Below are 11,903 nucleotides of genomic sequence, written 5' to 3'. Positions count from 1 at the left end.
TGACCAGATATCCAGGTGAGCAGATATTGAGGGTGACCAGATATAGGGGATGGTAGGCAGTGAGGAAACCTATCACATCTGTAGGTGAGCACATCTCCAGGTGGCCAGGTAGCCACGTGAGCAGATAACCAGGTGAGCAAGTACCCATGGGAACAGATATCCAGGTGACCAAGTATCCAGGTGAGCAGATAGCCAAGTGACCCAGTATCCATGTGAGCAGATATTCAGGTGACCAAGTTCCAGGTGAGCAGATCACCAGGTGACCAAGTATCCAGGTGAGCATTGACATGACCAGAAATCCATGTAAGCAGATATCCAGGAGACTGGGTATGCAGGTGACCAGGTATCCAGGTGACCAGTTATTGAGGGTGGTGGGAGATGAGGAACCCAATCAGACATCCAGGTGACCAGATCTCCAGGTGGCCAGGCATCCAGGTGGCCAGGCCACCTGGTCCATTGACCAGATATTGAGAGTCAAGCGTTCCCATGAAATGGAGTGAGTTGCATTTTGGTAAAACTGGGTGATGCAGAGATGAACCCAGAAGCCCAAGAGTCAGGCCTAGTTGAGAAGGAGCTCAGCAGAGGCTGGTGGAGTCTGGTGGGGGAGACAATCTGTAGAGTGCTAGCCCCATCTTTGTCAATGCCCTGCATGGGTTTCCTGTGGCCACAGTAACAAACTACCCCAAACAGGTGACTCAGACAGTGGCTACAACAGAGGCCGGGAGCTGAGAAAGGGTCCTCCCCGGAAGCCAACGCCATCAGTGTCTGTTGTCCCAGCCCCGGTTTGTGGGCATTTGGCAGTCCCCCCGGAGACAGACAGTTGTATGGACAAAGCTGAGTCTGTGTTTGGGGTCACCAGGCCACACTCAGGATTGGCCCCGGGGGCCGGATGTTAATTCTCATAGTGCTGACTTCTCCCAGGGACATCTGTCTAGTGTCAGGAGTGCCCTGCAGGTGCACACCGCCCCAGGGGACCCCGTGTCCTGCCCTTTGGTGGGTTCTGGTTTGGGGGGACATGGCCGTTCTCTGCCAGGAGGTGTACATGGGGGCCCTGGAGCCTGGGGTCGGGGGCTCTTCAATGTGAGTGTTTGAGCTTCAGCCACATGTCACTCAACTAACTGCACAGGTGATCCCAGGGACAGACCCTGGGCTCCCTCCCTTCACGGCTAGCCTCCCTGCCCCACAGAACGCCTCCCCAAACCCAGGATCTATGAACCATCACTGGGTTCCGAGGACATGCATTCGGAAACGGGACCCCCCACACACCCCCCCCACCCTGTAACGCGCACACCAAGCCCTCGGGTTTGCACACATCATGCATTCTTCTTCAGCCTTGGCGAGTCTCCGGGCACATAGCTGGGGGCTGGCCTGACACTGGGTCTTGCGTGCATCCTGAGAACCTGTAGGACAAACAGGCGGATGTTCAACAGAATCGTCGTGAGTCATAGATGCTATCTGTGCCCTGTGTTGGCATCCCGTTTCCCACCACGGCCCCGTCACCCCCACCGCAAGCTGTCCCCACCTCCACACCCTGCTTATCGTGATCAATGGCACAGATTACAGTTAAGAACTGAGGATGGTTCCCCAGCTGCTAACAAACCCAAGTCCCCCATCTCCCCGGCGACCACCCTAAAAAGGAGAGGGGACGTTGCCACGTGCAAAGCCCTTTCCACTTGGGCCGAGGGACACCTGTATTCAGCCTAAGACAAGTGTAGCTACCGCACACCCGCAGGAGCGAATCCTTTGCTACCATTCGCGATATACAATCTATGGCAGAAAATCTGCATGCAGACCTACGCATCCAGGCTCATAAAAGAAAATATTTGCTCTTTGTTGCAAGGATGTTGCTGAGTTAATCAAAAACCCGACCCTCTTGGTGCTAGGAAGCATGTGGAGCTCACTGCATGGACGCGTTGTAGCAACATTCATACGCATCAAGCGCTTTGTATCCTATGCATGATATTATGTATCACGCACAGGCTACAATATGCGCACAAGACGTTTTCCTGCAACATAGTCTCTATAGCAGCTCGGAGTCCGTGCAAAATCATCCCAAGTCGACCAGAATTTTCCAGAAACAGAGAGCTCCATTTTCTTTCTTTCTTTTCTTTTCTTTTCTTTTTTTTTTTAAACTCCATTTTTTAAAGGAGTTTAGAATGATCGACGCAGATCCTCCTGGAAGAACGTGGAATTGCAACGCCTCAAAAACCCCATAAAAAACGCTCACTTCTCCTTAGATGCGATGGCATCAAGTGGGAGCTGTCACGCTGCGGTCTGCGTGGGAGCCCCCGGAAGGCTTGTGGCCATCCCACCAGGGCTTCTGATTGTGCAGGTGCCTCTGCAGGTGTGTCCCAGGCAGGTCCAGCCCCGCTCCGCACCTCAGGTGAGGTCTTGGATTTGGACGAGAGAACGTCGGTTCACTTTGGATGATGGCGCTCCAGCAGCCCGGGGTGTAAAACCCGGGGTGTAAAACCCGCGCTTTGCTGACCATCATGGAGAAAACCCACAAGGTGATGCTGTCTTGTGAAATAATAAGAAAACAGCGTACCATCCGACAATGCGACCGCTCAGTGTTTATCTGAAGGAAACAAAATCCCTAATTCAAGACGACACCTGCACCTGCACGTTCACAGCTCCCGGATTCACAGCAGCCAAGACATGGAAGCAACCTAAGTGCATGGATGGGTAGATGGTTTTGATGCTTCTGGCGCCTTCTGCCCCCATTTTCAATCCAGTGCACACCCCAGAAGGATGGAGAAATGCAGGTATGTGGGCTTCATCACCTCATAGCCGGGTGGGAAACCCGCAAAAGTCCCTGTGGTCAACTCCCCCAACAATGACCCTGGTCACCAGTGTCCACTCCCAACCCCAACGACACAAATCCCCACACTCACACGAGGAAACTGCAAAGCAACCCCTACATCCACTTTTCTACTGGGATGGCTCATACCCTTCACGAGTATGTCCACCACCCAGTGACCCCAAACATACCTCCTAAAAACCCTACTGATGAGAGACTCTAGGCACACACCTCAGAGCTTCAGAAAGACACGTGAGTTAACTGTTGTAATCAAATATTGGAAGAAGTTCACTGCTTATCAGCTGAGCAGGTATGTATAGGGTTTGTACTCAATGTGAGGGTGTAGTGAGTGGGATGGTGTCCCCCCAAATTCACGTCTACCCGAGAACAGGACCTTATATGGAAATGGGGACTTTGCAGATATGATGAAGTGAAGGCTGTGAGATAAGCTTGTCTTGGATGAGGTGGCCCTACATCCAATGATGGGGGTCCTCGTAAGAGACAGAAGAGGAGCCGCAGACGCAGAGGAGGAGCCCCGTGAAGATGAAGGAGGAGACAGGAGGGACGCAGCCACCAGCCGGGGGATGCCTGCGGCCCCAGATGCTGGAAGAGGCAGGAGGGACCCTCCCCGGAGCCTCTGGATCTCAGGGGTCCTGCCCCCCTCCATCCCCAGAGTTCAGACATCTGGTCTCCAGGGCAGGATACATATCTGTGGTTTGGGGGCCCCCTGGTTTATATTGTTTTTCTATGGTCGCCCTTGGGTGACTCACACACTGATAACATCCCAACCCCCAGTCAAGTCCTCTGGGTTCATGCCCCCGTCCATCTTTCCATCTGCCCAAGTCTGTCCCGGAGGGTGAGAAATATGACTCTCATGATCCCCATTAAACCTGTTCTTCCGCCCGAGCCCAGAATGCACAGGACGCGGTTTCAGGACACACACACCGAGCTTGAATGATCCTCGTTCAGCGTTTCTGTATGTTCAGCATTTAGCCTTAAAAACATCTGCTCAGAAATCCCTGCAGACAAGGTGGCCCTCGTTTTAATGAAAGGCTCCGTCCCGTATCCCCCGTGAGAGCAAGGCTGACAGATGCTTTCGGTGGGCGCTCAGGTTACACAGGAGAAGCAATTAGGATGCTAACAGGAAAAAAAAGAAGAAGAAAAAAGTCGAGACATTTGCCAGGCATCGCCAGATGCCTCCTCTGGTTATTTTGGAGAAATACGTCGTAAAAACGTCCGTTGCGTGAGCATCGCCGCTCACTACATTTTCACCATTTTTTTCAATTAAGAAAAATCCCTGACAATGAATCTTTGAAGGTGACACGTTGCATCTCTGCATGCCTGCCAAGAAAACATGGATTTAAGAGGTGCCGAGCTCCGCGGCTTGGGACCCTCCAAGTCTTAAGTCAAAAATCGCTTTTTACGAAGTTCTTCCAACGTCTTATGTCAAAAGCAAGTGAAACGCGCACAGACACTCCAATCATTCACGTCCTAAGAACCCAGACCTGCGAGCGCCTGCTCTTGCAAATAGTTAAATTTTATAACGCGCAGGCCAGCGATTTCCTATTTTGCCTCTTTTTCCCTCTCGGCTCAGCGTTGGCCACGCCAGGGTTGATGAGATCAAGACATCCGTAAAGACGGCATTTCCAATTTTCCTCTGGCTTCCTGCCCGGATCTCACATCTGGGTGGTCACCGGCCTGTCACGCTGGAAATCCCGGGATTCAGGGAAACGCGTGGTAGCAAAACGTTGAGGACTTTAAAAAAAAATTTTTTTTTAACGTTGGCATCATTTGCATTAACGTTTGTATCTTTCGCGCATGCCTTTGCATCCGATACCCCTTGGAGGGAAAGGCTCGTGAATATATCGTAGGACGACCACACGTGTCACGTGGAGGGAGCCGCGTGATCGCCCACGGCTGAGAAACTCTGGCCGGCCACAGACTTCTCTGGATTCCTTCAAACATAAAACCTGGATGGCGTTGACTGATGACCTACACTGACAACCGTGCACTCGCTCGGGTGTAAAAGAATATTTTTTAACAAACTCACTCAGCTTCTCTAGAGGGCTGTCTGGGATCCGAATTCCCCAAATCTGCCGAGGCGATGACTCGGACCTGGATTCCTTTCTGTTACGGATCGCACTATATCCCGCGCGCTGTCAATAGACCGTCTTATTCTTTCATACACATCCTCTTCCCTGCAAGTTATAAGAATTCTCTATTTATACGTAGGTGCTTACTCCAGGACACGGCGGTGTATGTAAATGCCGAGTTAGAGGTTGTATTAGTCAGCTCTGCTGTGTAACAAAACAAACCTGGCAGCCTCACACAGCATCCACGTTGTAGCCAGCTTTGTAGCTAACGTTTCTCTTTTTTTCATTGCTTTTTTATTTTTTTATGTTTCATAAATTTATTTTTTATTGGTGTTCAATTTGCCGACATATAGAATAACACCCAGTGCTCATCCCGTCAAGTGCCCCCCTCCGTGCCTGTCACCCAGTCACCCCCCCCCGCCCTCCTCCCCTTCCACCGCCCCTAGTTCGTTTCCCAGAGTTAGGAGTCTCTCATGGTCTGTCTCCCTTTCTGATATTTCCCACTCATTTTTTCTCCTTTCCCCTTTATTCCCTTTCACTATCCTTCATATTCCCCAAATGAATGAGACCATATAATGTTTGTCCTTCTCTGATTTATTTATCTCACTCTGTAGCTAACATTTCGTGGCACCACCTCGACGCTGCCACATGGGGTTTTCAGCTCAGAGTCTGTTCCTACACCTGGAATCAAGGTGTCGGCACAGATATGTGGCTTCCTGGAGGCTTCAGGTAAGAATCCACTTTGGAGGGGGGCACCTGGGTGGCTCTGTGGTTGAGCGTCTGCCTTCGGCTCAAGGTGTGATCCCAGGGCCCTGGGATCGAGTCCAGCACTGGGCTTCCCACAGGGAGCCTGCTTCTCCCTCTGCCTGTGTTTGTTGTGAATAAATAAATAAAATCTTAAAAAAACTAATTCACTTCATTCTCATGGTTTTTTCTGGCTCACTTTCAAGGGCTCATGTGATTGATCATATTGGGTAAATAAATCTCCCCATCTTCTATGCAGTTGAGTAGGAGCCTTAATGATATCTTCAGTCTACCTGACGAGCATTGCGATATATGCATGGGGGTGGCAGCAGCGTGAGACAGTCCTAGGGGCCCAGGTCATGCTCATCACAAAGATTTAACCTAATTTGCTTTTTTTAAATTTTTAAATCTTAATTTTTTTAATGGATAGCTGGTTCTACACCATCTACCCAAGCATCCATCCTTCCTGCCACCCTGTTGCATGGTGATGCTGTCTCTGTCACCAACGGAGTTGCCAATTACATACAGATATGTGTCTGTTCTTTTTTTTTTAATATTTTATTTATTTATTTGAGAGCAACAGCATGAGGATGAGGAGCAGCACAGAGAGAGGGAGAAGCAGACTCTCTGCTGAGCATGGAACCCAATGCAGGACTCGATCTCAAGACCCCGAGATCATGACCTGAGCCAAAGGCAGGTGCTTCACTCACAGAACCACCCAGGTGCCCTGACATGTGTCTGTTGTGTTACCCTATCGATTCTCGGTCCAATCCTTCACACTTAAAATAACTTTTTTTTTCAAGTTTATTTATTTATTTTTTTTGTAAGTAATCTCTACACCCAACATGGGGCTTGAACTCATGACCCTGAGATCAAGAGCCGCACGCTCCACTAACAGAGCCCACCAGGCGCCCCTCACTTGAGCTTTATATATTGATATTCAGTAAGGCAAATGCAACCCCTCTTTTTTTTTTTTTCTTTTCCTTCTTCAAAAATCTCTGCATCCTTTTTCCTTTTATCCTGAGTTCAATGTCATCTCTCCAAGTCCTGAGAGACTCTGTTTGGCTTTGCCTAGAGATTCATTCAGTGAATCCATCAGCCTCTCTGCCCATCCACACAGCTGACCTTCCTGTTTTCTGTTTTTGTTTTTTTTTTGTAGAGGTTCTTTTGTGTTCTTCTCTAAAAACGTCTATTTTTTCCCAGTAAACGATTCGCTTGCCATTTGTGAAACCTCTTTGGGGTCCTCACTGCCAGTTGTACCAGGTCAGAGAGGCTCTCTCAGCATCCAGCCAACAATTGTCTCCCTGGAGGAACCGTGCTAGACCCTAGGCCCACCTGGACCACAGGGCCTGGATGCTGTGATTGGCCGGCACAGGTCACAAGGACAGCCCTGCATCCCAGGGGATGCTCTGTGGATGCAGGAGCTCCCTGACAGGTGCAACAGGGTGCAACAGGGATGCCTACACTACAGATGTCCTCTGGACTGATCGCTGTGTCTCTATGGGGGAGGCTCAGAGTTTCCCCACTGATGGGGCTATGGGACCCAGAGGAAGTAATTTCTATAGACATCACATACCTTAGTCCTCTTCTCCAAAGGGCAAATCAGCCTCTTAGCAGTCCCGCATTTCAGAGCCAATCCAGCTCCATTTTACCCACAAGATCCTGTTTTGTGTGACATCTACTAAAGTGAAGGAAATCTCCTTTCCTTGGTACATATTTGGGGATCTCTTTCCACCCCATCCCCTAAATATTGGGCCCTAAATTGATTTGCAATGTGTATTCTAGGAACGGTTGCTTCAAGGGGACCCTGGGTGGGCTCATCAGTAAAACATGCAGTTCTTGATCTCGGGGTCATGAGTTTGAGCACTACATCGGGCATAGAGCTTCCATCCGTCCATCCATCCATCCATCCATCCTTCCATCCATCAATACAGTTGTCTCAATACATATGTGTATTAATATTCTTTATGTCAGACTATTTATTTATTTATTTATTTATTTATTTATTTATTTATTTTTATTTACTCATGAGAGACCCAGAGAGAGAGGCAGAGACACAGGCAGAAGCAGAAGCAGGGATTAGTCTCAATATGGGACTCGATCTCAGGTCCCCGAGGTCACCCCCTGAGCCGAAGGCAGATGCTCAACCACTGAGCCACCCAGGTGCCCCTCTCCAAAGTGGATTCTTACCTGGAGCCTCCGGGAAGCCACATATCTGTGCCGGCGTCCCAAGGTAATATAATTTGGGGGGCGGCGGGCTGAAGGGAATCTGAGAACATGGGGCATCTATACCGTCCTAGCAGGTGTCGGGCAGGGTGTGGGAGGGGAGTCAGGATCTTACAGGAACACAGGTGAGTTTTGGGAGCCATCGATGGGTTTTCTGAGGATAAACAGCACATCAGAAAGTTTGCAGTGATGTTGTTCTGCACAGATATGCATGGTCTCTGCGGCCCTGGTCTCCTCAGGGCCGTCCTCTGCCCTGGAGGAGGGGTTTGGGTGGGTTTGACTGCTTTCTGCCTTTGGGGAGGAGAGGTGTCCTCAGGAGGAGTTTATGGAGCTTCGTGTTAGAGAAGGGAAGCTCGGGACAGGGTTCATGCTTTCTCTGTGGATTCTCAAAAGGCTTCAGCTCCAGGTAATGCAGACCCCGCTGCGGGTCTCCAGGCCGCACAGAAACACAGGAAGGGGGGACAAACATCAAGCTGTGAAATGAGTTCTGGGTGCATCTGGGGAAGCCTCTTTGGGGTTTCTTTTGAAAAGCAACAAGCACCAAAAAGAATTTGTGCGGAATGCAGTTTTCTGGTCTGCGTCTGCAGGAAGGCAGGGTCGGGTGACCCTTGGCGCCAGAGGAGGGGGAGGGGTGGCCCAGCTTCCTGTCTGGCCTCCGGTGGAGGGGGACGGGGGCTTCGGTGAGCGCCAGCCTGAGGCCTGGAGGGCACACGGGGACCTAGGAACACACCCCAGAGGAGCTCATTTCTCCCAAGGGCGCTCGGGACGGCCGTACCCAGACTACAACAGAGCATCCCCCCAAATCAGGACCCGTAATTCCGCCCAAAACAAATGGTCTGATACCACTAAAATATATGTGTGGGACAGTTATGCTAAAACGGTGCAAAAAAATAAAATAAAATAAAATAAAATAAAATAAAATAAAATAAAATAAAATAAATAAAATAAAACGGTGCCGAATCATCCCCCAAATAAAAACGAATTCTGTTAATAACAAAATGATTGGATAACGTAAAAAAATATATTTTTATTATATATATATAAAAAATATATAAATATGAATATATAATATTTTTGGCCAGGTGCTGAAACTATGCTGAATCATTCCCTACAGAAAAAAAAAAAGATAAAATATCAAAGTCATCAGATAACATTAAAAAATATATATGGCAAAGGATAAAATTAAAAAAAAATATATATATGGTACAGTTATGCTAAAACTATGCCAAATCATCCCGCAAATAAATAAAAACATAATTCTGCAAATAACAACATAATCAGATAGCATTTAAAAAATACATATAAAAAATAAAATAAATAAAAAATACATATATATATGTGACAGGTGATAAAACTATGCCAGATCCTCCCCTAAATAAAAAGCCATCATTCTGCCAATAACAAAATGATCAGAAAACATCAAAAATATATATACGCGTGCACACACACACATATATATATGAATGACAGATACTAAAACTATGTGGAATCATCCCCCACATAAAGAAACATTTCTGCCCCATATAAAACAATCGGGTTAGATTTTTTAAAAAACCCCACAAAGGATTCTTTGGCGCTGCTGTTCACTGTGGAAGCAACAACTACTTTACAAAATTTGGGGCAGAAACATCACAAATGGTTTGGGACAGATTCCTGCAGGAGCAGGAGTTCTTGCCCTACTTCCCAGCAGTGCCTGCAGCCCCTCCTGTGAAGCTGAAGTCGGGGGGCGGGGAGGTGGGTGGGGTGGGATCAAACCTTCCTTGGATTTAGGATATTTGACATTCCCCAGGTAAGAAGATCTCCCTTGTCCCAGGCAGTGAGCACACCGTGCCCTACGGGTTTCCCGGGTTTCTGTAAGGGGGTGGCTCAGCCTCCACCACCAGCACTTGCCATCCTACAATCCTCGGGGAGACCCCACATCGGTGTGGGGTGGGAGGCAGGGATGCACGGTGTTTACTCCAATGGCCACCTGTCAATCCCCTTGTCACCCCTGCACCCTTCCGGTCAAAATATGCATGATGCAGGTGACCACCCAGATGCTGTCCACTCTTGGGGGTTCTGGGGCCTCATCCTGGACCTTGGCCTGATTGTCACCATGACGGTGGTGGTGGTGACGTTGGCCTCACTGTGGCATCTCCCTGAAGCATCCTATTCTCAGGTTTCTCTTGCTCCCCCTGCATTTCCCACAGCGGGACGTTCTTCTCGGCCCTTTACATTCCCAGCTTGTCAAAAGGGCATTAAGACCCAATCCTGAGCATCTGAATTCACCTGTTGTCAGCAGATCGGAGGCTCCATCAGGGTGTTGAGGTTTTCCCCCTGGAAGGTCCTTCCCATCTTCCCTTGTAGGGTTTTTCCTAAGTCCTTAATTTTATGCTATCCTGAATGGGATCGTTTCTGGGACGTTCCACCTCTACTTTTTTTCTTCTTTTCTTTCCTTTTTTCTTTTTCTTTTCTCTTCTTTTTCAGAACAAGTACAAAGAATCCCTATTTTGTACATCAGTCCTTCAGCTCTTGCATGATTCACTCAATCACTCGTCAATGTATTTAGATTAGATGTACTTTAGATTATTTCGGGATTTTCTACGTAAGCAATCATTTATCCCCTCACAATCACTATTCCACTTCTTGTATTCTAGCACTCGCAACTTTGTGTTTCTTGTCTTGTTTGCTTTTCTGATATTGGCAACTTCAACCCTCTTTCTTTTTTGGTCTCCCTCCACCCCCACCCCGTTTCCTATTTTCCCCCGTTTGTTTTGTTTCGTCTCCAATGCTCTCAGCAGGGATTTGTCATTGTTCTCAGTTTTCTGGAAAAAACAAACTTCAGTTTCAGTTGTGTTTCTTGTCTTTGCTATTTTCCGGAACCCACAGCTTTTGAGAGATAACCATCCTCGGCGTTTAATTTAAAAACAGTTAAAAAAAAAAAAACAACACACCACATTTTTTTTTCCATTGCAATTTCTTTAGGCTCCAAAATTAAATGTGTGTATTCAAATGTCCACACACATGGAAGTTCTTGGTTTTCTGTTTCTTAGTGATTTCTGGGATCCCTTGATGGCTTTCAGAGAAGATGCCTTATTCAGGCTTATTGAGATTCATTGGATAAGTCTGTCTGTGGTTGTTGGGGAGGAAAGAATTTTCCTTCTATCCTACTTGGTTCCATCACTGGATCCCTGCAACGAGGAGGCCCATGCAGGTTGATGGGGAAAAAGGTGAAACACATTTGTCCGTGGTCACTTTTACAACAAGGGGAAAACATGGTACCTAAAAAAGCAGAGAAATCTGAGAATTTAAACAGGCTCTTATTAGGGGACAGGGAAGGTGTGTGGGCTTTTTGGGGGAGAACAGGTGGTTTTGGGGACAATGACTTGTCCACACAGGAGGTATTATAGTTTGTAGACAGAGTCTGTGTGGTTGTGGGGTCCATTGCTGTGTCCTCTGCCGTGACCGGAGTCCACCTTTCTGGGTGAAGACACCCCACGAGGGCATTGGTGACCATTTGAGTTCCTTTTGGGGGAACAGGAGGCAGGTAGGTTCACAGAGCAATCCTCTCATGCACCTGCTGGTTTCAAATGCCTGCAGCTCCCAATAATCAATACACCAAATGTGCCCATTCTGGGGTCTGGGGCGTGTCCCCAAACTCCTTCACAGTCCATCATGCTAAATTCTTTTGTGTTTGTCCCCAAAAGAGAATGGGAGCCTTGGATCCTTGGCAGTACTTCGGGCAATCTCCAAGGCCAAAGGACCCTGTTGTCACAGCCTTGGGGAAGGGGATCTTCTTTCAAAATCCCTTTTATTTTGAAATCATGTGTAACTTTCAGAAAAGTTGCAAGAATAAGATAGGAATTCACATGCATTACTTGGATTTGCCGAGTACATTTTGTACACATTTTGTACACACATTCAGTGTACATTTTGTCGTGGGTGTGTGCAGGAGGGTGGGTGGGTGGGTATAATGCCTTTCAGTCCCTAAACAGGGAAATCACTGGGAAGCAAAAAAATTTTACTTTTTTGGAGTATCTACCACAGTTCTTTATATAAAT

Source organism: Canis lupus, chromosome X (genome assembly GCF_003254725.2).
Source record: "Canis lupus dingo isolate Sandy chromosome X, ASM325472v2, whole genome shotgun sequence".
Classification (NCBI taxonomy): Eukaryota; Metazoa; Chordata; class Mammalia; order Carnivora; family Canidae; genus Canis; species Canis lupus.
The sequence above is the reverse complement of the archived record's forward strand: the minus strand, read 5'-3'. Positions refer to the sequence as shown.